Genomic DNA, 25,828 nt, shown 5'->3' on the forward strand with positions numbered 1-25,828 from the left:
AAGGAGTGCTATTACAGGGATTGAGATGCATGTTGTACACTGGCCAGAACTGACAACACTTCTTGTACTCTCACTCTCCTGTCTGTTTGAAAAGCTTGGTTTTTGGGAGGAAATCGAAATTCCTGGCTCTTAATTTGTGAATAATGCATCAGCCAGAATATGCATTATACTAAAAAGTATGAGTAAGTGGACTGGTACATTAGAAAGGTTTCAACATGCTTGCTTTTTGCTTTCATTTGCCGGAATATAATTAGATTTGATAGTTGTGGACATCAATTATTCTGTTCTTTAAGCGGTAAAAGTTCAGAGTTGTCTGTCTGTCACAGTGATGAAATGCAGCACCGAACGTAAACACTGCTCCAAGGAGTAAACAAAATACTCAAGGTTACTTTTATAGTCCAAATATTAAGAGTTTTGAATTCTTCAATTACATCAATTCAACAGCCAAATGTAATGTATTCAACTAGACGCCATGATTAAAGTTGAAACTGGCTGGTCTCCCCAGAATATTAATGAGGCTGCCAGTCAGTCAGGAGGATCATCATCACAGCCTTGTGTCCATCAACTACGGTACAGATGTAAGCGGTGGTAAACCTGATGACCGTTAAACAAAGAGTGCATTTATCACGGGCAAATCACGGCTCCATAGTCTCTTCATTTGCATATATCACAATTGCGTCTATTTGTATGATAATCCGACGGCCGATGAAAAGCACATGTGCTGTAACCTGGAGTTGCACAGCGAACAGGGAGCTGAGGAGAAAGGGTGGGTGTCTTAATGCAGGTTTTGAATATGCAATGTGTGTCTGACCTCACCGGGTACAGGAGAGGAGGCATGTAAGATTTATAAGTCGTCTACAGCCCCCGATTGACTAAAACACAGGGGATCGTTTAGATAATGCATCCCCACTCCCAGCAGCCGCCTGGGGTCAGAAAGTAAAAGAAGTCTGCACTGACGGCAACAGCAACTGGAGAGACGGACACAGCGTCCCGACACTGCTCTCTTGGCTTCCATGCTTGATATTATTGTTTATTTTTGGCTGGTTTGTACAGGATCTCATGTCATATTTTTGTGTGTGACCAGAAACCCAAAGAGGGAGCAGCAGAAGAGGGACCCTTACCTTTTTTTTTTTTCCAATTGCAATCTGGGTATGGGAGATAACAGAGTGAAAAATGTTGGAAGCAATCCACTCTGCCTTGGAGTAAGACCTTTACGATTTCGCCACTTCATTAGGAAGTAGCTAATCTCTCCACTCAAGAAGCCTGATAAGGCCTCTGTGCTAATGCAGAGGAGTCAAAGTTCAAACAGCCTTCGATGTTTTGATGCTTAACTTACTAAAGTTCCTGTATGTTCATTAGACAGCTTTATCAGGAAACTCTTCTCTTACGTTCCCCAATACCCATCAAGATTGGACGAGGTGGTGGTGGTGGTGGGTGGGGAGGGGGGGCGAGGTGGAGAGTGGCTGTGTGGAGATAACAGATAGTGGGGATAGCGGACGCATGCAGAGGGAGGGAGGGATGGAGGGATGAAGGGAGGACAGGAAGAGGAGACGACTGGTCAGACTCCTCGAGAGTTCGCTCTCTATATCGCGATTAAGCCTTCAGCCCTGACTGGAGTGTAAGAGTAAAGCCAGTATGGAGTGTGCGTTTGTGTTTGCCTTTGTGTGTGTGTGTGTGTGTGTGTGTGTAGCGCTGTCCACATTTGCATTCGTCTGCACAGCTGTGTGTGTGTCAGGCCTTGATGTCCTTATGCAGTCACATCTCCATCCACGCGACAAGCACCCAGGCCGCTGCACTCATCAATTTTGCATTGCCATTTAAAAAAGCCTATCACAACTTCCCCATCAGATTCACATCAGCCCCCGGTGGACATGAAAAGCCCTATTTATACTGATCCCCTCTCCCTGAAATTGTTTTTCAAAGGGAAGATATTATTTCGTGCCCCAGTATCAAAGGCTCGTCAGCACTCCAGAGAGTCAACCACATATATCAAAGTAACACAGGAGCAGGAGGACACATTGAAGAGTGCGCGAGTGAGGCGGAAGAGGATAACACGTTTAGCATGAACTACTTTGGGATGTTTGGTTGCTCCTATTTTTGTTTACGGAATTCTGTCACTTTGTGTCAGGCGACGCCCGAGCTGCCTTTTAATTGGGTGCGACATGTGTCTCATCTCAGACTAACTTTACCGATGTACAAACATGCTGTTCGCCCTTCACAGAGGAAGTTGTGAGAAATATAGAGTACAAACTCCAGAGAGTGACTGAATCAAAGGTTACAAAATTTTCAGACATAGTGATGTGACGCGACGCCTTCGGGTGCAGTCGATGGTGCGGTTGTACACGGCGACAGCTCAAGGTGTATTTAGGAAAGTATGCAGTACTATGTATGTAGTAGCAGTGGACACGCTACTACCCCTACAGTGTGTGTGTGTGTGTGTGTGTGTGTGTGTGTGTGTGTGTGTGTGTGTGTGTTCGCAGGCATCCACACAACACACAGAATGCCAAAAAGAACAAGTGAATATGTGTAAGATGGTTCATTCTGACATTTTCCTCCACCCATACAGACCGTACCTCAGTGCATCTGTGAGCCGATAACAAATGAGGGTAGCAACTAGGCCACAAAATGCTGCAGAGATAATCTGCTATCAGGCAGCCTCACTGATCCCAGGGAAAAGAAATAGGGCTTAGAGGGCGAAGTGTCAACACTGTAGATATCTGTACACACTTAGCCCTGGAATCAAAGCTGAGGTGGCAGGGCCCGCTCACTGCTTAGCCTCATATCTCCACAACAGTGACATCCCTGTGCTATAAACCAAAGTGTCTTGTGACTTTCAACCCCAAGAAGGCAGGGAACATCGCCTATACAAGCGACAGCGACAGATTCACTTTCATTTTAGAATGTAACCACAATAAAGGCTTTGTTTCCTCTAGGAAGACACTGTGTGTGTGTTGTTTTTCTTTTTACTTGGCCAGAGTTGGTCCTTTGTCCCGGCGTTCTTTTCTTCCTCTGTGACCTTGTTAATTCTGTTTGGCTTTTGTTGTGCCTGGAATCTCGTGACACAAAAAACAGGATGTTTCATATTTACAGCGAGCTTGAAAGAAACATAAATACTTTGCATAATTAGTTGTTTAATTATGCACAGTTTGCTTAGTGAAGTGGCTCACAAGGGAAGAGATCAGGAGAAACCTTGAACTTTATATCCACTTACAGAATAAAAGGAACATTTAACAAAGACAAAAAGGATTGTGCTCTGGGAGAAGGCCAATCCAACACTCTCCCATAATCCCTCTCTTCTGCAAGTGACTGTACCAGTGCCCATTTTCACAAATCACATTTTCTTTATACTTAGTTTATCCCATTTTCCAACTCATGCAGTGTTTTCTATTTTTTTTTTTTAATACTACTCTCTTTTTTCTAGTGTTTTCTTACCTTTAGAGTAAATCATGGTGTCTGTTTTCCTGAATTGGAGAGTTTCTTACATTTAATTTTCATTTCATTCAAACATCCAGTCTACCAGTCTAAGAGTCTGGATTGGACATGTTAAATGCTATTTATCAGACATATATATATACAGTATAAAAGTATATAGGACCATGCTATTTTATTAATATGCCTCTTCTGCTATAATTAGTGGGTTGGGTTTGGGTTTCCACCTGTCTCCATCACAAATCAGAAAGGGAAGCCCTCACCTCATTTGAAGAAATAGAAACACCACTGGAGTAGAATCTCTTTGACTTACCACGACGCAGCTGTCTGGTCATGCAGTGTGTAGGTATGGGTGTGCACATGTGTGTTCGTAGGCTTTAGACAAAGATGTGTCAGTGAATCAAACACTTTTCCTTTTTCTAGCTTTCTATTTTTCCATTGATCTGAGTGTAGTCACTTCAAATGCTTCAGGGAGCCTGAGTACAAAGCAGAGCTCAGTCCTCTCTCCACATACAGTATAAAGGACAGCCGTGATCCTGGATGGTAGCCCTCTCAACCCACCAGTGACATGTCTGGGTTTACAGTACTAACGTGTGATTTGATTTCTGAACATGAATGATTCTCATAAAAACTTGGCCTTGTCCACGCCTGAACTCTCTTCCTTAGTTTCATTCATTTTCAAAGGAAGACCACATGTCTGTCATCAGCATCAAGAAGGTCACACATACACTAAAACCCTGCCAGACATACTTATTCACAGCCCTGCATGCTTTGCATACACCCACACACGATACTGCATACACCTCGTTCACACACCACCACCTTGACACACACATCCTTCACCGTCTTCAAATTGGAGCCCAGCAGCTCGATCTTTAGAAGTTCTCTTAATCAAAGTGCAGCTGCAAAGCTAATCAAAGAGCCCTAAATAACTCCATCTCCCAACACAGTCCATAGGAGGATTAAAAATCCACTAGCCAGAACTGGGTTTCTTCGATCTGGAGGCCGCTAACGCCTAATGAGAACTCCCCGAAGCCCCAGATCACAGCTGAGCGGCTGGGCGCAGCATGCTGAGGCCTCTCTTTAAATCCTAAAGAGATCCTATCAGGAGCAGATGAAAATAGATATTGCCCTCTCTGGATGTCAGATGATTACAAGAATGGCAGAGGATTATAGAGTCCGGCCTGGACGTTACTGGTGGGACAGAAAAAAAGGAAACTCAAAGTGATTCTGTGCGTGTGTTTCATGGCATGAAGTCCGTGCAGATAAGTGTCGACTGAAGGCAGAATGTAAAGATGTGCTCCGTTATGCAGACTTAGAGAAACTACATTGTTTGCTTAGATCTTACAGGGATTACACAACCGTTTGCTGTGGCTTCACTCAACTCCAAGCTACTTTTTTCCTGCTTCAACAGCTATTGTCTCAAAATGATACACCACATTAGCATTAATTGTTGTACACCTCTTACACCTGGCTTAGTCAAAGAAAATAAACAGACCTTGTGGAAGGTTTTTACATCCTGTAAAGCCTGCATGTGTATTTTGTGTTGTCTTGATTGTAAACAGTAAAACTATTTCAAGTCACCCACTAAGAAATTGGGATCATGGAATCTACGTCAAACATGAGCCCATGTCCATCGACGGCAAAACCATGGCATGTCCATCACTTTCAAAATTAAACGTGAACCCCTATAAAAATATCTAATCTACATATTTATCAGCACTGTCATTAAAAGGAATCTGACAATTAGTTGACTATTTTCTCTCTCTGTAGTAGGACGACGCATCCTGGCAACCGACCCGCCCGTCGCTCTTCTCAGAGAGGAGGATCTGTATGCTCTAACTAGACCAACACAGATCTGACAAGGTTGTGTGCACCTGTCATGTCCCACTCTCCTATAACTTTAACATGTTCATGTCTGGGCCTGGCAGGTCATTATAATAAATGAGGTGGGCTCAGTGGACAGCCATGCCACGTTCCCCTCCTCTAATGGGAGCGGAGAAATCTGCAAACCTGTGCTTTACACTGACTGATGCTGAAGGCTCAAAAGAAACTAGTTAAAGTGGACAATTAGAATTGCAGGGAGAAGGAGGCGGGGGCGGTGTAGCTCCCTGCCCAATCACATGAAATGTCCCTTGTTATTTTAATAATTCAGACAGCGGCTAATTTCTACAGCCAGACTGTGTCAAGGTAATGTGCAGCCCACATGTCCTAGATGTGTCACTTTGAACTTGGTCACCACAGCTTCTAGAGGACTGCAGACAGGTTTCCTGGTGGGATAGGTGGACTTTCAATTAAATTGAGCATAGATGATAATATGGTGGGGAGAAAACGCACGGGAGGAGGAGCCACAGGCCGTTTTACTGTGTGGCGTAACATCTGTGCTATAGTGCATTTTATGTGCATTGTAAACGTTCACAGGCCTGGTTATAATTCTCAGACTCAACAGCGGCCATATTCGCCGCTCGGCACCGCCACCACCATCAATATGGTGAACTAAACACAGACCAGGCATAGCTTGTATGAATTTTCTCACCCCTTCTGGGGCATATTCTGCCCTCAGTGCTTACACAGCTCAACAACAGACCTACACACATACCTTGATGCTCAGGTCTAAGGCTGTTAGACCCTCTGCTCACATCTGAAGTGGCTTAGCACAAGTGCAAATCTCTGCAAACCAGACCCTGAGGACTCTATTTCATACCGCTAGCCCCTCTCTGCCTCTTCCCCTCCAATATGCCTGACCTAGACATCTGCGATCCTTTCATCCACATTCCCATGGAAACTCATTTAGCCTAGCTAGAGGGAGAAGGCAGCCCTGGGTTCAATTGGCTGGATTTACACTTGAGATATTATTCATTACATTAGCTGCCATGCTGATCTCTTGCTCGCCGGCTCTCTCTCTCCCTCCCTCCCTTCCTCCCTCGCTCTTTCTATCTCTCGCTCATTGTCTGGTGCCAGGCTCCTCAATATATTCCCCCCGTCTTAAAATTCATGGACTTCTCCTCAATACATACCTATATTCAGTTTTCTACCATTGTTACCCGCTCTGTCTCATCGCCGCATGGAAATTGCATTCTTGAATGTCAAGAGCAATACTTTCAAGGAAAATTAAGGCGAGCGGCACAAAAGCCGCCGCATAACAAAGTAAACTTGTCTCAGTGTTTATTTGGATGCTCGCCAGTGATTGTAATATGCAAATGTGGCGATATCCTCTTTTCTCCTAAATAATAAATAAACTGAAAGTGGGAATAATTGAATAGTCGATGCTTGTTAAGACAATTCAACATGGTGTCCAAACAACGTGAGAGTGAGAGGATTTTTTTATCTTCAAACACCAATGTGTGGGTATCAGTAGCATGCAATGTAATGGCTAATTGTACTTGCTACTGCAGATTTTATGGTCTTTAAGCTTATTATATAATTGCTTGCCAGTGCGTCCTCCCTGCAGTGAGTGGAACCATAATGAGTGTGTGTGTGTGTGTGTGTGTGTGTGTGTGTGTGTGTGTGTGTGTGTGTGTGTACTGTAGGAGTGTGTGCACATCAAAAGCAGCGTATTATTCTCTTCTTTCACATTTGTACTCAGCCCTCATCCGCCGTCCTTTCCTCCGTCCCCACTAGTGGCATATTTAATTACGCGGCCGTGTCTGTTGCTCGCCAGCTGCTGCCACGCCGGGTGCAGCGCGTTAATGGCCATTACACGAGTGGAAATGAAGCCATTATTCCAGAATGAGCATCAATACCTTCCAGCGGCAAACAGCCTCGGGACAGCGAGCGGTAGAGGGGTGGCAGACAGCGATTAGCTTCAACTCCGTCTCCAAGTTTCGCGCGTGTACAGTTGTACAATTACTGACAAACATGCTTCACCCACTTCCTCCGCCTGATCATATTACCCTCGTGAAATCATTTGGTTTGTTTGTTTCTGGGTCAGAGGTGGCACTCGTGCCTCGCGTCTGTACGTGTACACATCTGTGCATTGCAGCATATACATCCTGTACAGTATATGTCTTTTTTTTTGTTGTTTTTTATCTCAGCTTGATGTGTACGGGTATACAGCTCCACACACGCAGGTGCCTTTGTGTGTCCATGTGTGTACGCATTCACATACCATATGTGCACATGCCTCTTTGTCACAGAGAAAAGGGGGGTGTATCCGTCTTTCCCAGTCCATTTTTTAGAGATAATGACGGCCATTTCTTCTTCTCAGTGACTGATGACAGGCAGAACTAACCGCTAATGGCATGCCAGTGCTGGAGCGCGCCATTTATGTTATTTTTCCTGACAAGGCTCAGGGGAAGGCTTCATTTTTTTTGACATTTGACCATGCAAATTCACTCCTGCTACATTATTCCACATTTACATCCATCTCTCGCCCCTGCACTTCCTCCTCCGTCTGCATGCGCCCTGCCCCACCGAGAATCTGCTTGTGTTTGCAGACAGTAAAAGCCAGGCTAATAAAGTGCCATAAGAAATAGTGAAAAATTGGGATACAAAGAGTATACTGAATGAAGAGTTAGGTTTTTTTGTGCATCTTCCAGGCTTGGACTTTCCTTCAAAGCAAATAAGGCATTCTAGTGGAAAACTGGTGATTGCAGAGGGATGAGTGCAGATAATGTGAATATGAGAAACACCACATAATTCACTGATGCAGGAAATTTCAGTTTGTGCCTTTGTGTGTTGCTCATTTTAGAAAATCTAAAGTTATAACAAGTGTGTGTGATGTAGCGGTACATTTTAAAGACGATTTGTATAGAGAATCAGCCAAAGTCAGATGGATTAGTTTCATTTCTATCTTGGCAATCCAGTCAGACCTGGTAGTGCCCTTTCTCCAAAACCTAGCTTTGTATTCCCTTTCTTTATCTTTAACAAGTCCTATTCAAAATCGACTTGGTGTTTTCTGAGTTAGTTTCTATCCTCTTCTGATCAAACTCGTGCAAGCCCTCAGGAGCTGTGCATCCATATTCACAAACATCAGGTGTGGTCCACATCCACTAATAAGACCTGCCTGTTTTCTCCACTCCTGCAGCTCCTTTTGTCATCTCATAAGTTAGTGATACGCGACTGCACGCTTATTAATGCAACAATTCCGTCGCCCTTCAGGATTTAAAGAGATATTGTCTTAATGGGTGGTGGTTCTGTGTGTGTGTGTGTCTTACTGTGTATAAGTCATTTGTGCATATGTGGTTTGTATGTGAAAAGTATGTTTCCACACCTCCCCAGCAGAGAAATGACTTTGAGTTTGTGCATGTGCGTGTGTGTGTGTGTGTGTGTGTGTGGAGAGAGACAGCGAATGAGAGAGAAGCGGGAGGGCGATGGGTCTCGGTGGGTCAGCACACCTGCTGCGGCTACAAGCACTCTGGGACAGCTAATGTTCTCTGAGCTGACAGGAATCTCCCCCACCACTCCAACGCCCAGCTCGACGCCCCTCTCCCTCCCCTTCAGTTTGAGCTTCGATAGATTGCCCTTGTAACGGGGGCTAATAATGTGCCACAGAGGCTTTTTAATGGGGAGGACTTTGATATGTTTTCCAGGACACAGGGAAAGCCACACAGAGGAAGACATATGCACGGCATGCGCGGGAAGACAAGAACGGACACACACATCGACTGCGAATGCTCAAACTTAAACAAATGTGAACGCACACACACACACACTCTCTACCTGTCGGCTTGTTTTACCACATTATTATGGCTGGCAGGGGGTCTCTGGCCCTCTGCTGTTCTCCAAAGACAGCCTGTAATGTGTCAAGAAACAGAAAATGAGGAAGGAAGGAAACGGAGGAGGAGAAGAAAGGAGTAAAGGGGGAGCAGGTAGACTGCCAGCTGACAACCAAATAAAGCCCATTAGAGAGAAGTAAAATAACACAGGGGAGGAAGTGACAGCAGGCTTGTTACACACACACTGCTTTACTGTCTTTAACTACAGTCAGCCCCACTGGGTGACAGCAGCTGCCATCTCTCACACACTCGGAAAAGCAAGCAGAATCATATGCACACACATCCAGACACACAACGGCTCGCATTCGCACTGCCGCTGCACATTCGGTAATCACACACACGCATTATTTGTGTAAATAAACTCTACACAACCACACGGATGCGCAGCTCTGCATGGTAATGTGTGCTTCCTTTTAACTATTTCCTTTTGTGGTAGATGTTAAAAAGACAAAAAGAAAAACAAACTAATTACACAACTATTGTCCTGTTACTAGGGTTTTTCTATGCAGTTTTCCCCTACTTTTCCCTTTTCAACTCTGGGTTCCACCTGTTCCTGGTGTGTTTAATGTTAAACTCTTCTCTGCCCAGGCACATAATGACATCTACACCCGTTGCTCTGATTACTATATTGGAAAGTCAATAGGATTAAGGAAAAGATGTATACTTAGAAAAAGTCACTCTTCTTTCAGAATAAGATTAAGACTTCAGGTTTTTTTTTTAACATTGAACCGTTGCCACCTCTAGTCAATAAGTTAAGCCACCATGAATACATTTGTCACTCTAGAGTTAAAAACACTTTTAGATAAATAATTTTAGATAAATCACTAATAGTTAAACAGAGTGTCACAGTTGTTTTTTCTACACTCCTCCTTTCTACTATACTATAATCACATATAATGAGGCATAAATTGAATTCACCATCCTCTATTCCTTCATTGCACACTTTGTATCAGACTGACCTGTCAGAAAAAATATGCAAAGGAACAGCCCAGACCATAAAAAAAGAACCAGAAAACCAAGTCTCACTAATATTTTTAAATATTAATGTGTACTTCCATCAATGCATGACTGAGGGATATTTTAATAGATACTTAATTTTTCATACCCATAAATAAAACCTGCTTACCTAGATTAGGACTAAAAACCCCTTAGCATGACGGTTTATGAGAACAGGCTAATAATGTATGTATGCAAAGGTTTTTGATGTTCGTCCGAAGTTCAGCCCAAAGTCAGGGAAAAGCGGATGTCACGACGCGACGGTCAGAGCAGCGACACCAGCGACGCACATGTGCTCGTCTAAATTTACTGAACACGACTTTCTCCACCGTGACAGGAAAACTTGCAGTAGCTCAGCAAGATTGTAAATGCATGTCTAGTCTGTAGACTGTCAAACCTTAATAAATACATAATGCTAAAGTTTATGAGCACGTGTCGGTTTTAGGCCGTATAAAACACCGGCTGTGCCAACACTCTGTAACCGACTCGCTAGAAGCACCTTGGCTGCCTCACGACAAAGCTGCTTTCGCTTTACTGACCTCTGATCTATAAGAGCGCTTCAGAGAGAGAGAATTAACAGCTAATCAGTTTTTAAATATTTAATTAAATCCGCAAACTGAGACAAACAGTTTAAGATGGTGTCATGGGTGTTTTTCTCCTAGATTTCTGTCTAAAAATACAGTGTCGTTATCTTTTGGATAGCATTTATATATTTTAGGATGCGTTTTGTCATCATAATGATTAAAAGCTCTTGTGCAGGGATATAACATATGCAACAAATATCCAATACAGCCCTACTGAGCCTCAACCGTTCATTTGATGAGATAAAACACACGTTTGTGAATGTGCCTGCTTATTGTGAGTGAATAATGGTTTAATTGTCTAATAGTAGATTTTAAACTTGACAGGACACAATAAGAATGTGGTATATGAGCATTCACCATGAACAGTACACATACTGTACTGCTGCATCACCCACACCACAGCTACAGTAAACATATTTCAATATGCCTTTATACTCCATCTGACAGATCACACAAAAACTATATTCTGCAATAACTGAAGAGCAGCATTTTTATAAAGAAGTATTTACTACAGTATTTCATAAAAAAATTAAAGAATAAACAGTTTGTTTCCCTTAAAAAAGAGACTATACTGAAAAGGAATCTGAGCACATAGATTTTAAGAGGTGCTGAATAAGAACCAACAGAATCATTCCCGCCAATAAAAATCGTATAAACTATATTAATTTGATCCTTTATACAAGAGGCCAGATTCTAATGATGCATATCATATGTACATTAATAACTGTGATTCTGCTGAGCTTCATATTTTGTAGATTAACTGTTTTTTACTCACAGCATCACTATCCAGCTCTGTCATGATGTAGTCAATTAGAGCGAATGCTGTAATAATCAGCAATTACTTAGAAAAAGAGGGAGCAGTGGGTGTTTTTGAAGTGACAGTGAGAGTTTAAAGACTTGTGATGAGTCAGGCCCAGTAAGCCTGTGGAAAAATCTGAGCGGCAGGTTCCACAGATAATGAAGACCTCAGCTGCAGCGGAGAGCACAACTGTGTGCGTACGTCTGCGAATAATGATCCCAAATTGTGTAATTAATTACGAACACGTCCGAATAGAGAGATTTCAATAAAGGCTTCAGATACAAGCTGAATGAGAGGGACAGAGGGAGGAAGAAAGAGATGTAAAGATCAGTGCTGCGCCCGAGTAGCTCCCATCTCAATAAAGCAGCAGGGTGAGAGATGAGCCTGCTGTGCCCTCCTGTGGCCACAGCAGTGAAAGATGCTCTGTCCCACTTCTCTGCCCGTCACTGATAACTGATAACATTGCATTTACATTCTCTGACGTGAAGCGCATCATGGAGTCTGTGGGGGGTGGGGTTTCGATTTAAATGAAAGAGAAAATTAAAGTGAAACACCAACAATGAATTAGTGATGTCTGAAATAAATAGAATGTCTGTAACGCAGGGACATTAGTTGATTGAAGATAATCACCGGCACTAGACACAGGGATGGATAGTTTTTGCTTTGTACAGCAGAATAATTTGTAATATATTACAGAAACTCTCAGAATCAAGAGCAGCTCTTTAATGCTTGACATCAAAAATATATAAATGTATATAGTTTTTCCTCTCTGTCTATATGTATATTATATATATTATATATTAATATATATAAATGACATTCTTTTGTTGAAATCAAAGGAGCAAATTGTCAAAATAACGTGTATATATATCCCATAATATAAACCATTTCAAGCAGAGTTTCTCTCAGTTGTATAACAAATATAATACAAATGGCTTTAAGCTATTCTATTAAACTGAGCGTTAACATAAACTGAACATTGCTACTGGTGTCCACTGGCCATTACCTGTGTTATTTTATTACATACAGTAGTTGTATTGTTTTTATTATGCCTATAACTGTTACTAAATTTCACCCTCCAACCGTTTTTGCTAGAAAACGACTGCAGGTTCTGGAAACCAACAAAACAGCAAGCCAACAGACAAGTCACACTTACAGTCTAAGTATGGCCACCAGTCAGACAGTTGGCCGACAAACCACACACACACACACACACACACACACACACACACACACACACACACACACACACACACACACACGCTCCTCAGCAGTCAGCCAGAGTGACAGTCATTGCAGCAACAAGTCACTCAGACTCATCTAATCCTTTAGTCAGCCAGCTCTCCAGCCGGCCTGCCACTCATCGGGTTAGCCAGTCAACACGCCAACACGCCTACCAGTCATTTCATTTGCTCCCACACAGCCGTCAAACCAGCAGCCAGGCCCGACTTCAAATAACCAGTCAGTCACTCAGTCAGCCAGACAGGAAACCAGTTAACCTCAGTAAGTGAGTCAACCACTCTGTCAGTTTACCAATATCCTACCTGTCACTTCAGCGCAGTGCGTATTAAGCAGGGCCGCGTGGCGCGCGACCTCTCCCGCTTGCAGCGCGAGCAGCCATATCATTAACAATACTATGGTAAGTGCAGGGCGGGGACGCGGGCCATTTAAAGATGGCCTCCTCATGCAAACATGTGCGTGTACACAAGGACATGCAGACGGAGGGGCACACAGACACGCGGTGCAGTCGCTGACATGTGCCCGTCTCCTCTGTTCTGCCCTTGGAGAATCTAAATGCTAAATGTATGTGCATATTTTTTCATAGCAAGAGACATATTAGAATTTTTCCAGCAACCCCCCATCTCCAGCCGCTGTCTCCCACACGGAGGACATGAAAGCGTCTGAAGCGCATAATGCTGGAGGAATTAAGGGATTCCTTGGTGGCCCTGAGTACCAGGGGCCATCGTAATGACGACGGGGCTTAAGCGCTTTGTATCCTCCCTTTTAGCCTGCTCCGTCTCCGCTCGTCCCCGGGTTTTCATTTTTCAGATTTTTTAGGGCATGTGCGTCATTAAATATTCATGGCGGTAAAGTAATGATCATCTGTTTGTTATTGAAACAGCCACATGTATTAGAGGAGACAGATTTGTTCTGTTTCTTAGAATGGAAGGAGACAAAGCAAGAAAACATGGCGTGTCCTTGTCTGGAAGGCTGATTACTTTAATAAATCCTTCACCGTTATCTAATTTACAGTTTTAATAATTTCTCCTTCCAGAAGGGCAGACTACCGAAAAGACACAATTTCTCAGTTTCCCCCTGTGAGTTTATGGGAGATGATGTCACTGTGCTCTTTTATCTTGTCTCCAATGATGGCTATTGATCTGGGTCAAGGGAAGCAGAGGGAGATTGATTGAGAAACTCTAGCATGGTCAAAAAGGAAGGATTCCCACTGGACCTTCTGACTGGGCTGCATGTTTCATGTGGATCTCCCTCTTCATCAGGGGCCACTTACCATCACACCACCACTGTCAAACAATATATTGTGGACATGCACATATTTTTCTGCTGTTTTGAGGGGATCTCAGTTTGTGCATGCCAGAAAAGTTATGTTTGGATGTAGCTTGTGAATATGTTGGCCTACAGATATTTTCTTTTTTTCTTTTCTATTTTTGATTTTACCATATACGCCTGATAGCTCAGTTGCTAGAGCGTTGGCCATGGTAGGTCCCTCCAGGTCTGTCCTTGAGCAAGACACTTCACACTAGCTCCCCGAGCGCCGTTCATGTGGCAGCTCACTGCTCCCTAAAGGGGGATGGGTCAAAATGCAGTAATACAAAATGGCCACTAGAGGGGGGACTGGACCGTTTTTATTTGATGAACTCAGTCAGTTTAGATAAAGTCTCTTTACTCCTTGGGTCAGTCGGACATGATTCATCATGTAAAGGGTGTTGTTAAACAAGTTGTTGGCTGAACTAATTTATAAGAGGAGGACTTTTTGATTTGGGTGCCGTTATTCACAGTCACAGTGATGACACAAAGGTATGCTTTATTAAGATCCTTGAGAAGAGAAAATCTCCAAAAAAACTGTTTTTTAATGTGACAGTAGCACTTTGATCTTATTGGTGCCAATTAAATCGTTTTTTTAAATAAATAAATATTAGTAGTAGTAGTAGTAGTAGTAGTAGTAGTAGTAGTAGTATTAACTTCAGTTTAACCACAAATCAAAGCTTTGTACATAGCTGAAAAAAGAAAAGAAATTGGAAAAAAATGTGCACTTTGGTTTTAAAACTCTTATTTTAGGGATTCTGTGAAATTAAATGTTATTTGTTTCATGCACACACACACGCACAGTTAAATTATTACAAGTTAAACTAATTAAAAGACTCTCACACACACCCTCCAACAACACCCTCTGTGCCTCTCTACAGGTAAAGTAAAGCCGACCTCTGACCTGTATGTTTCGAGTCCAATCGACCTGCCTGCGTTTTGTTAGCTGCTTGTTGTTCTCGTCTGTTCTGGATATCCTCACCTCCACCAGTCAAGGCAGATGGCCTCCCAACCCTGGTGCAGCTGAAGGTTTTGTCCATCAAAAGAAGTTTCTCCCCCTTCCCACTGACACCTTTGTGGGTTTTTATATAAATGTACGTTGTTGTTGTGTGTAGACTCTTAAACCTTATGTTGTGAGATGACTTCTATTGTACTTTGGCACTTTATAAATTAAATTGAATTAAACAAACACATGAAACAGAGAGGGAGACTTCAGTAGAAAAACCTTTTGAAAAGAAAATAAAGGGAAGCCTGTCCTCCGAGTGTTAATCCTCTTTGTTGTTATCGATGTTAATTGAAAGAATGAGGGCTATAATATGGTCCCCTGCTGGGTGATTAATTAGACCAAGCATTGCCTGGCATGATTCCTAAACACTTCCAGGAAAAACACAATTACAGTGACTGTCTGAAGTATTGAAAAAGGTGGCAGAGGCCTCACTTTTGTGGTGCATTACTGTTTTTCTGAAGACGCTGATATTTAAATATTGTCATTAAAAAAAACAGAATTTAAACAATACACAAAAAAAATAGTGAAGAGAAGTAGAACAGAGGCAGGAAACCAAACAAAGTGACCGAGCTTTGGTTATATGGACTCATATTCTCGCTGGCTACAGGCTCAAGCAGAGGTCAGTGACAGTTCACACAGAATGTTACCCAACCCTGATGACATGCAAAGGTTTTGCAGTCATCACTCTCTCCCAAACGTCTTGTCAGAAAGTTGACTTTAGCTCAACAAGGCTGCGTACGTCCGGACGTCCTGATCTGATTCTGCCCATTTCACTCATGCACAGACACGACAGAGCAATTGTCGACATATTTCAAACTTTAACGACGCAAGGAAGGCCGCGGAGGTATCCGATTTAAGGATAAGATTTCTGTGGGTGCAGCTTTATTTGCATCCACAGGGAGCCTAATGTGGCTCCAGGAGGCTCCCAATGTAAGAACAAACCCGGAGCAGCTGTTCACAGGATCTAGAACAGAATTGAAAGGCATTCTCCTCTGCATTTTTCACCACATGAACCAACCAAACATGTGTCATGCACAAGGATGGAGCAGGGATTTCTTCTATTCAGCTCAAATTATTGTACTGTATTTAAATAATCTCAGTATAAGAACTATTGCTTTCACTTCCAAAGTAAAGATTTTCTAATTACAGCAACAACTATAAACCTCATCACTCAGGATTTTATCCATTTTATTGTACGCCCTCTAGTGGTTAAAGGATGTGCATCCACAAATCTGGATAAAGGCTGATGCCACAACTAACATACAACTATGCAAAGACAGGAAAAGAGTACACCACATACACAAAACACTACTATGTAAGTGACGATCAGCAGGGCTGATTTATCTTCAGTCTGGCTGCAATTTGCAGACAGATTTTAATGTTGAAGCAGAAATAGGGTTAAATGATTAGTTTGGACCAAGGCATGTATCACGTACTATCCATTCTCTAAATTGTACAAGCGAATAACACATACATTGTGTGGAAATGCATCAGCCTACCTCAACAGGTGCCGGCCATTCTGTTCTCTTATAGAACAGCAGAACTAATTATCCCAAAATCGCACAACAGTCATTTCTCTTTTGAAAACAGATTTAAACTCATTACCCAGAGACCATTTGTTGCAGAATGCAACGCGTGGGATACTAATACCCTATTCAGTCTGTTCACAACAGAGAAACACAACTGTTAAAAACCATCCATCTACACACATTATGTGCTCAACACTGTGTATAGTTTCACTTTGACATCCAGGTGATTTATTTACTTATTTGCTTTATTACAAACTCGTATCTACTTTTTGTGGGCATTTAAATATTTTATCAACGTAGGAATATGAGATATTATTGTTTGTAAATAAATTACAGTGAAGACCACATCCAAGTGAGATACACGTGGCGAACAAAGTGTGCAGAGATGACAGCAAAGCGGAAAACCAGATCCTGGCGACGTCTGTTCAACGCATTTCAAGAATGAATAATAGGTGACTGCAGCTGGGACTGAGGTTCAAGTGATACGGGTCTGACTGGCTGCTGTTCAAGTCACCCACTGTTCTACGGCCGCCAATCATCTTTGAAAACAGTAAAAATGAAAATCTGTGTGTCCAGAACATTAAACATCTCACGCACACTGAAGATAATTCTTCATGGCTGACAAATCGTGACGCAAGGAACCAGGGGAACTTGAGAAAACACCTGGTAATGCAAATTATTCATTTTGATAAGTGTCCCGTGGCTTTTTGGCGTCACAACAGGTGTGTGTCCAAAGCTTCTCGCTTGTGTTTAGTTCTCATACATACAAGATGCATTACACCAAGAATTAAGACTTCTGGTGGTTAACTGTGAAATAGGCAAGTAAAATATAGAATGAAATCACAAACCCACAGAGTGTGGAAGCCTGCTAGACTGCTGGTTTCAGCTACATGCCGATGATAAGCTAATATCCGAACTTAAGTGCCTCTAGTGCAACACAGACGGGGCAGCTGCTATAGAGGGGCTGTTTGTAATGAGGGGGATTAGTGAAAACCAGTTGTCACTGGATAAATGAGAGCCATGGGAGTAAAAGGGTTTCTCATGAACACATCTTCCTAAGAGGATGTGGGACATTATCCATAGACTCCGCATAGGGAGTCGTTTTCACCATGACGCATTTTCTGTTTCTTTTCTCCTCTTGTTAAAGGTCTTGTGCATCTTCTCCCACTGCTGGATCCTAAACTTCCTTTCTGTGTGAGGCTCTTCATGCCAGGAGCCAAACAATTTGCCATTTTCAGATAATGGGCTTTTTAGTCTCTGCTATGGAGAGAGTGACAGCAGCCTGTCAACTGCCCACACAGAAATAGTTTGCCTTTAACACAAGGACGGGCTTGTGAGAGCAAATTGATTGGAGACCACTTTGGGGAAACACTGTGTGACAGAGCACAGAAGCATGAACGTGTTCAGGCTTTAGTCTACATTTAGGTGTAGGAGGTGAATATGTGGTTTTATTCTGCAAAAAAGTCATTTTGTTTTTTATTTCACTCAGTCATGTTACATCAGTTGTGTCTCTCCAGATTTGGTGACACCAATGAAAATCGTTCTTAGATTAATATAGTATAATTTGATATGTACAATAGTGAGGGCCACCGAACACACATTACTGTTGTTTGAAAGCACAAATCAGACAACAGACAGATAATTATGGCTCAGCACCCAAATAACGTAGATAGGCAGGCAAACAGAATTGGAAGTGGCATACGAATATTAACATTCTGTAATAATTCTTTACTATAATACTTAATGTGATGTGTGTAAATAATACACTATGTATAGATATTAATTACAAACCAATGATTGAAATGTGATGTCATGAGGTAGGATTAGATAAGTCTAACTTCTTCCTATTCCATTCAAGCATGTAGTAAGTAAATTGAAAGCTTGAAAGCATTTTTCTTGTATGTGTGTGAAATATGTGTTTAAACTGCTTTTTTATGTTTAAATTTACAAACAGCTTCACTTATGGCTTTGACTGCCAGAACGAGGTACACAGAGGGCACAGCTAACAGAATGACCGGATAATTGATAGATCCACAGACTGATTGATGAGAGATGAATGATATTTCACAGTCAACGTGTGGCACAGCGGCCGATGCAAAGCATGTTCAACACGGCACCCAAACCAGCTCATACAGATATCAACGTCGAGGGTAACAACACGGCAGCCAAGCAAAAACACAACACTGAGCTGAAGATGGAGTAGAGGACACTTACTGGATGTTGGTCTACCTGAAAGACAGACAGAGTCAGCAGGAGGAGGGTGAGGAGAGGGGCGCCACCATCTGGACCTTACTGAAAGAAAAAGGAAAACCTCATCGTTCACTTGGGATGTTACTGTTAATTTTAACTTCAATACAGCACAGAAGGAAACGTTGTCCTGTGAGTTTTCGCCTTTAGAGTTAGTCACCTTTGGAGCAGGCCAGTACTGTAAAGTACCTTGAGTAATGAATGATGAAAACGCACTAATCATTAAGACTCTGTCAAACCCCAAAACGTATTAGTAAACGTATTGCTTTGGCTTGGGTCTCACAAATGTTGAGAGAGGTCAATGTCAAACACACCTGCTTCAAGCCCATCTTTCAATTTTTTGGAAGATGGGCTTGAAGCACCAAACATACAAACTAAAGTAAATATCCCACATTATAGTCTGCAGTTTAGTCATAGTACTGACCCCTGGCTTTTACTATTTGTTTTGACCACAACATATCAGTATTCAGTCAGAGTTCCATAGCTGTAGCTAGCAGCATATATAGACCTAATTTTAAGCAAGCTAACTAGTTTTCTGCTAGCATACATGGTGGTAGTTAAAGCCTACTAACAAAGTTAGCAAACAAGAAACAAGAGAATGCTGGCAAGTAGCAACTAACACATTCCATTATTTTCATTTCCACGGTTAAAAATGTAAGCTATTGAATTAGACTGTGCTGCCTTTCGGGTATTGCGGAAAAGTGTTAAAAGATTGATTATGTAAACCTGTCAGTGAGAGCTCCGAACTTCGATCCTCGGGAATAGTTCGAGTGAGCGCGCTTCCCGTTGTAAGCTAGCTTTAGCAGTGGGAAGGAAGCAGAAACGGTAGCAGCAGCTCATGCTCTGAGACCTGTCCCTTGGATAATTATTTCTTTGTACGTATAAGTACAACCTTTGTAATTTAGTACGTGGTGTAACGTTACATTACGCCAATATAAGACGTGTGTGGCTGTGTAGCAGCACGTGCACTACAGCATACACTGCTACACAGCCACACACGTCTTATTATTATGTTACTGCTAATAATGTTAGCTAATAATGTTTGTAATAATAAAGCTGGGGGGCCTCCAAAGTTTGTGGGCCTTAGAATGGTCTAAAACTTAACTGACACTGCCGTTCCCCATGTTTTGATGTCGTTTTGATTGACTCACGTCGTCGGCAGAAACTGTTTACGCTTATAGCTGATTGGCTCGTCCTCTCCGTCAATCACAGCAGCGTTGCTGATTGGTTCGATGAGCTGCTCCTGCTTGTTTTTCCCAGTTTCAGAGAGAAATAAGCTAACACGAGTTCACAACCAAAGCAAACAAGCGAAATAGAAAAGCGGTGGTGCTGAGACTGGTGAGTAAACAAGCAGCTTCATCGGCCTGTCTGTGAAATGGATGCTACGTTTCAGGGACGGATTCAACCTGTTGAATGAAGGCCTTCGTCAGTGGTGTACGGACATTACAGTGTTAAAAACGTGAAGTTGCTAGCTCCTATGAATAAAGTTTATTTCAAATCAACGTCTGTTATTCCCTTAGGTTAGAATGGGATAGAATGTTTGTTTTTAAATGCACTGTGATTTTTAAAGTTATTTTTAATATGATCATTATAACGCAACAGTACCACTTTTTTTATTTCTTTGTAACCAGTACAAAGAATTACTTTACTGTCCACTTTTGTCCACCAAGATGCTTATTCTCCTCTGAGATTCCTCCATCTTAGCCTTCACTTGCACACCTGACACAGGAGGACCAGCTTCAGGCCCAGGCCCAGTTTTGACTGTGTGTTTGTTCCAGTTCAGAGTTGTGTTGAATTCACCACCAGTTTTTAAAAACATGCAGGTGCCATCTTTCTTTTCACCTCAGATTTGGTGTCAGGTGTGTTTAATATCGTTATCCTGCAAATCACCCACCATGACGTCTATGCCAGCATTCATGTTAAGCATGTGAAAACTAAATCTTCAACGTAAGGTCGACAACTTAAATTCATTGGTAAAAACTGCATTAACATAGAGCGCATCAGAAAGTCACAAATATTTGAAAAATGTGTAGCGTGACCCCATTGGCTTACAGTATGTTCTCCTCTTTTGCAGCTAACAAGCCACCTAAAATGGTGCGTGCTGCCACCTACTGTCTGTTGGAGTCTTTGCATTCATGGAGTGAAATTAGAACAAAACTGATCTGAACAAATGTGAATTAAGATGTAGATTTTATCAGACTGACTGTGCAGAAGTGCCAGGAGGTAGGAAGGAGGTGAGCTGCTCTGAAAACCAACAAAGAAGATTTAACTTGACTCTTAACACAATCGCGGGCAGGTTGAGATCTGTGTGGTTCCGGACCCTCTGTTCATGCCCTCTCGGTGTCTGATCTGTGGTGCTTGTCAGTGTCAGAGCCCTGTAATCTTTCATCTTTGACCCAGATCTGAGGTAGGAATGCAGTGATTCCTAGTGGAAACATTTATATGTAAACTCTCAGCTATAAGGAGACCGAGGCCAGGCACATTCCAAAGAGAAGCATCAATCAACAGTTTCATAGTGGCAAGCGTGAATCTTACATACATACACAATACATATACAATACAATACAATACAATTCATTCAGTAACGTCTCTCACCCCCAGTCTAGACTAGGCATTTTTGAAGCTGCATTTATTCTCCAGCCATAAGTTCAATGCTGTTTTACCTCCGCGTTTGATGCTTCTGAACAAATATTTTCAGGTTCACTGATGCTGGCACTAAGGCAGCCATGACAGCTTCTGTCAACATGCATCTCAGGACCTTTGAACCTTACAACCAAAATAAAGCTTTGCTCCTGGGAGATGAGCTGGTAAAGGTGGTGACCTTTATGGACGGTCCATTGAATATGGAGTGTAGCTGCTTCTAAGTATGCGTGTGATAAGTGACCCAAAGGAGATCGGTTCATGTTCCAAGTGAATTGCTTTCACTGATATTATAAAATGGGATGTGCACCCACATACAGACTGTATTTTTCCAGTTTGAGTATGAGATGACCTTCCCCATTCGGAGCAGCTACAGACAACATGAGCCCAGCTCCGACTCCCCAATGGCCAGGACCATTTGGTGCCTAGTGGTGGCTGTGGCTCAGCTGGTCAAACAGCTGTTCATGGGTTGTGGTCAGGCATCTGTCACATCTTTCTTTAGGGCGAGGTGCCAAAACTGTCGTCATGTACGTGCAGTTACCCACTTCACTACTCCCCCTCCTGTAACATTAGGGGGCAGGGGGCTACGAGTTCAGTTGACGTGAATCTAGACTATGACTTTCATTGTTGTCGAAACCTTGTTGAATCTCTTTTACGGTGGCTGCACTTATCAGCCTCAGTTTATACAACATCATGCTCCTGATTTCTATACATCACCTGCTGTATGTTGTGTAGGCTTACAATATTCACAGACATCCAGTTCATTACTGAAACCAAACTTTCACTCAAAACATCTTTTATTGGGATGCTTCTCAGCTTGTCTGCACTTAGAAATTAATCATTGATAGAAGAACAACGCTGGCCCTTCACAAAGCAAGGTGGAGAGCTCAAGCTACTACAGAGGCATCAATTTCAATCACTGCTGGCAGCTTGTTATGACGAAAGAGGTTGAAGATTGACTTTTAGCGCAGGTGGAAAACTAATTATTATTATTATTATTATTATTATTATTATTATTATTATTATTATTATTATTATTATTATTATTATTATTATACCTTTGCAACTTCTTGATGAAAATGTGTTTACAAGGGCATCTCTGTGAACCACGGAGTGCCTTTATGTGTGTTTCTGGGTGGTCTGTGTGATTTCCATAGCATTCTCATTATGGGGGGGGGCAGATTTGGTAAATGGTGGTAAAATAAGCTTTTTCAGCACTGTGTGTCAATAATATCATCATCATAAGGACAGACTTTCTTTGTCATTGGCCTTTTTCACACTTTGGCCAACTCACCTGGAAACTAGAGTTACTACAGCAGCCAGTGTATGAGCCCACACATCCAGTACAGTAGCGAGACGTGAAGCCCAGTGCCTCAGAGGTAGGACAATGGTAAAAGACACCAGATATTGTATTTATCTAAACATCTCCAGTCACTGAAAATACCTTTAGTGAAGAATAAAACTTATATTTTTGCTGATATCACAAATACAGTATGCATATGCTCTTTTTACAGTAAATCCTGCTCCACTCAACAAGACTTCAACACACTTGGGGTCTGAGCTTAAATGAGGAGGCTCGTTGTTTTCCCTCAGCAGGTTCAGGTCCACACCACAGTGCGGACACTGGTGGGTTGTGTGGGTCAGAGACTCTTGGCCAGACGCTGGTTCCCACAGAGTGAAACCCTGCCACCGGCCCACAGCCGTGTAAAGAGAAGCACTTTCCTTTGGGTCTGGCTCAGTGAAACAGAGCTACTGTACAGCAGAGGTACAGCCGAGCTGGTGGTGCTGCTGAAACTGGCATCGGGTCTAGAATAAACTTCTCCAGAATCGAGGAAAGGTTCTGCAAACAGTCACAGCCACTTAACAGAACATTTTACGCATGTAATATTCATGACAACACGCAGCAAAGATTTGTTCTATCCTCTCATTGCAGAATCAGAGCACAGGCTCCTTTCATCTGCCATCTCTGATAAAGCTTGTGCGTTTTTTTTTCCAGGCATTTATTATAACAGTTCTGCTTACACAATAGAGAGGGGACGAACTTTAGCAGGATCTCACCCCTGCAGAGTGTCATAAGACTAGCCACTTTGTTTTCAGGTTTCACCCCTTCAGGGATGCTCTTTCTGCCCCAGCGATCACATACCGCTCGCTGCCAATAATTAGCACAATTCTTCAGCCCTTCATTTTCATTTGCTTCTCAAAGCCCCGGGAGAAGAAGCTGTGTTGGAAAGTGGACGCTGGGTAATACCACCGGTACCGCAAGATGCCGTATCCTGTGTTGTTATCAGCCAGTCGCCCTCTTCGTTTAGGCCGAAGGAGAGAATCTTTAGTTAGTTGCTGCCAGTGTTTCATCTCTCAAATGCAGAAAGTTTTGTAATTATTCGCAACCTCAAATTCTAAACGACCTTCACACATTCATTTAAAACCAGACACTTGTTGCAGAAAATAACGCACAGCTGATTGGCTTAATTGCCCAAACCATTACTGCGATAACATTAGATCAACAGGATAATTGCCAAGGTCATTAGCATAAATCAAAAATAATTCGGTTCAGCCCGACACCGTGTCCCAGTGTGAACTATCACTGCTCACATGATCGAACCGGGTCAGAACCAGACCTCCCACGCGGCAGCGCTTCTCCAGTCCACTGATGGAGAGCACTGACATCAGCGCCATAACGTCACTAATCAGGGGTTATTATGAAGACAAATGCTTGAGGCGCTCAGCCCCGTCCAGTACATTATCTAGTTCAGTGGAGGCTCTTTAAAAGGTGAAGCTCCATGGAAACATGCTCCAAACGCAGCTCACCCGTCTGACTTTCTGTCTTATTCCTGTTTTGGCTGCAGTCACCAGACTAATGAAAAACGTTGCTGGTATTGATGATTTCTTTTTAAATGGAGCCTAATTACTTTATGGAACCACCACAAACGGCATCCTATGCCCTAAACTGTCGGTCCCTGTGGTCTCTAAGGCTAGAAGACAAAGGGATAATACACTCTACGGCATTCCTTGCCAAGGCAGAAACACAGGGTTTAAGGTAAGCCTGCCATCATTTGTACAGGAAACAGTTTTAAACTTGATGTTCACGTTGCTGGAGTTGGAATATGGCTGTTTCACAACTTTCTGTGGATGCACCAAATATTTCCAATATGGTGAATATCTGGCCTACTCCTGCTGAAGGCCCTCCCTAAAAATGTCATTGTCTAAGTGGGAGCATGTGCTGCTCTGAACGCTGGATACAGCTTACAGCACTGTTTTTTTTCCAGGTGTGTTCATCACAGTATATAGCTTGCCTCAAGGTCTCCGCTCTTATTTTGATACTCACTTCCTGTGTTGCCTTTTTTTCCCTCCCCTCCTTCAACTCATCCCGGGTGATTCCAGGCCTCCAGCTCTATTACCCTTTGTTCATATTCAGCTTTTCAATCAAAAATATTGATAATAAATACAAAATTCATTAATTACAATGTCACTGAGTGTTTGATCCACCAACTCTGTGAGAGATACACCCCCATCACCCTCAGCAATGAGGGTATGAGCACTGAAACACACTGAAGGGTCCCTCTCCTCAACCTGTTCACCATCTGCACATGTTTAGGGGAAACAGTTGTTTCAGTGGGAGCTGATACATTCAAGGTGCACCGCATGGGTAACACTCAATAAGGTCAAGACAGTAACAGCAAAGGCCTCCGACAGCAGCACAGCTTTTTTTTCTACACCCTCAATCATCGAGCTCGCTGCCAGCCAACATCCCCCCCTGCTCCACTCTCACCTTCATCTTCCTCTTCCAGCCTCCTTCACTCTCGCTTCCTGTCAGCTCTCATCAGCTTCCCCTCTGTGATGCTCAGAGGGGAATTTTACAGCTGCTGTCAGCCCACTAGTCACACACACATGTGGACCAAAACACAAAAGCACATTCATGCACAGGTCCACACTCGAGTCCACAACGAAAAGACACATAGATCCCACAAGGGAGCGCGTGCACTCGCTCACAAATACTCACCACAGCCACACAGTGTCAAACACCCAAACACACAGGATTGATGTTATTTGTAACACTCACTAAAAGTATGTCATCTTCTTCACGTACAAAAATGTAATTGGAAATCCCAAATCACTGTCAGACACTTTGTTCATGGGCCTTTCTCTCATTTTTATGTTGCTGTGGTTATATTATATTGATGCATATCCATGGAGGTGGTAACAACTGATGAGGACAATAAAAGGTGTGATAGTTCTAAAGTTCATTGTCTAATGTGAACAGATGCTCTGTTTTTGGGAATGCATAAGATGATGCTGATGGCAGTGAGGTGGGCAGGTAGGCAAACATGTGGTCA

At 42.6% G+C, this 25,828-nt stretch overlaps 1 long non-coding RNA gene across 4 annotated transcripts in view; it reads right to left on the minus strand.

Moving 5' to 3' along the window:
• LOC114842805 (uncharacterized) overlaps positions 1-19,984 on the minus strand; it is a 178,751-nt gene extending 158,767 nt beyond the window's left edge. For all 4 annotated transcript variants that reach the window (XR_005896780.2, XR_008692836.1, XR_003783497.3 and 1 more), the window contains exons 1-2: positions 19,581-19,984; positions 18,822-18,899 (exon numbers count right to left, since the gene is read on the minus strand). This is a non-coding gene — a long non-coding RNA (uncharacterized LOC114842805). The remainder of the gene's footprint in view (positions 1-18,821; positions 18,900-19,580) is intronic.
• Between the last annotated feature and the right edge of the window lie 5,844 nt (positions 19,985-25,828).

Source organism: Betta splendens, chromosome 16, assembly GCF_900634795.4.
Source record: "Betta splendens chromosome 16, fBetSpl5.4, whole genome shotgun sequence".
Taxonomy (NCBI): domain Eukaryota; kingdom Metazoa; phylum Chordata; class Actinopteri; order Anabantiformes; family Osphronemidae; genus Betta; species Betta splendens.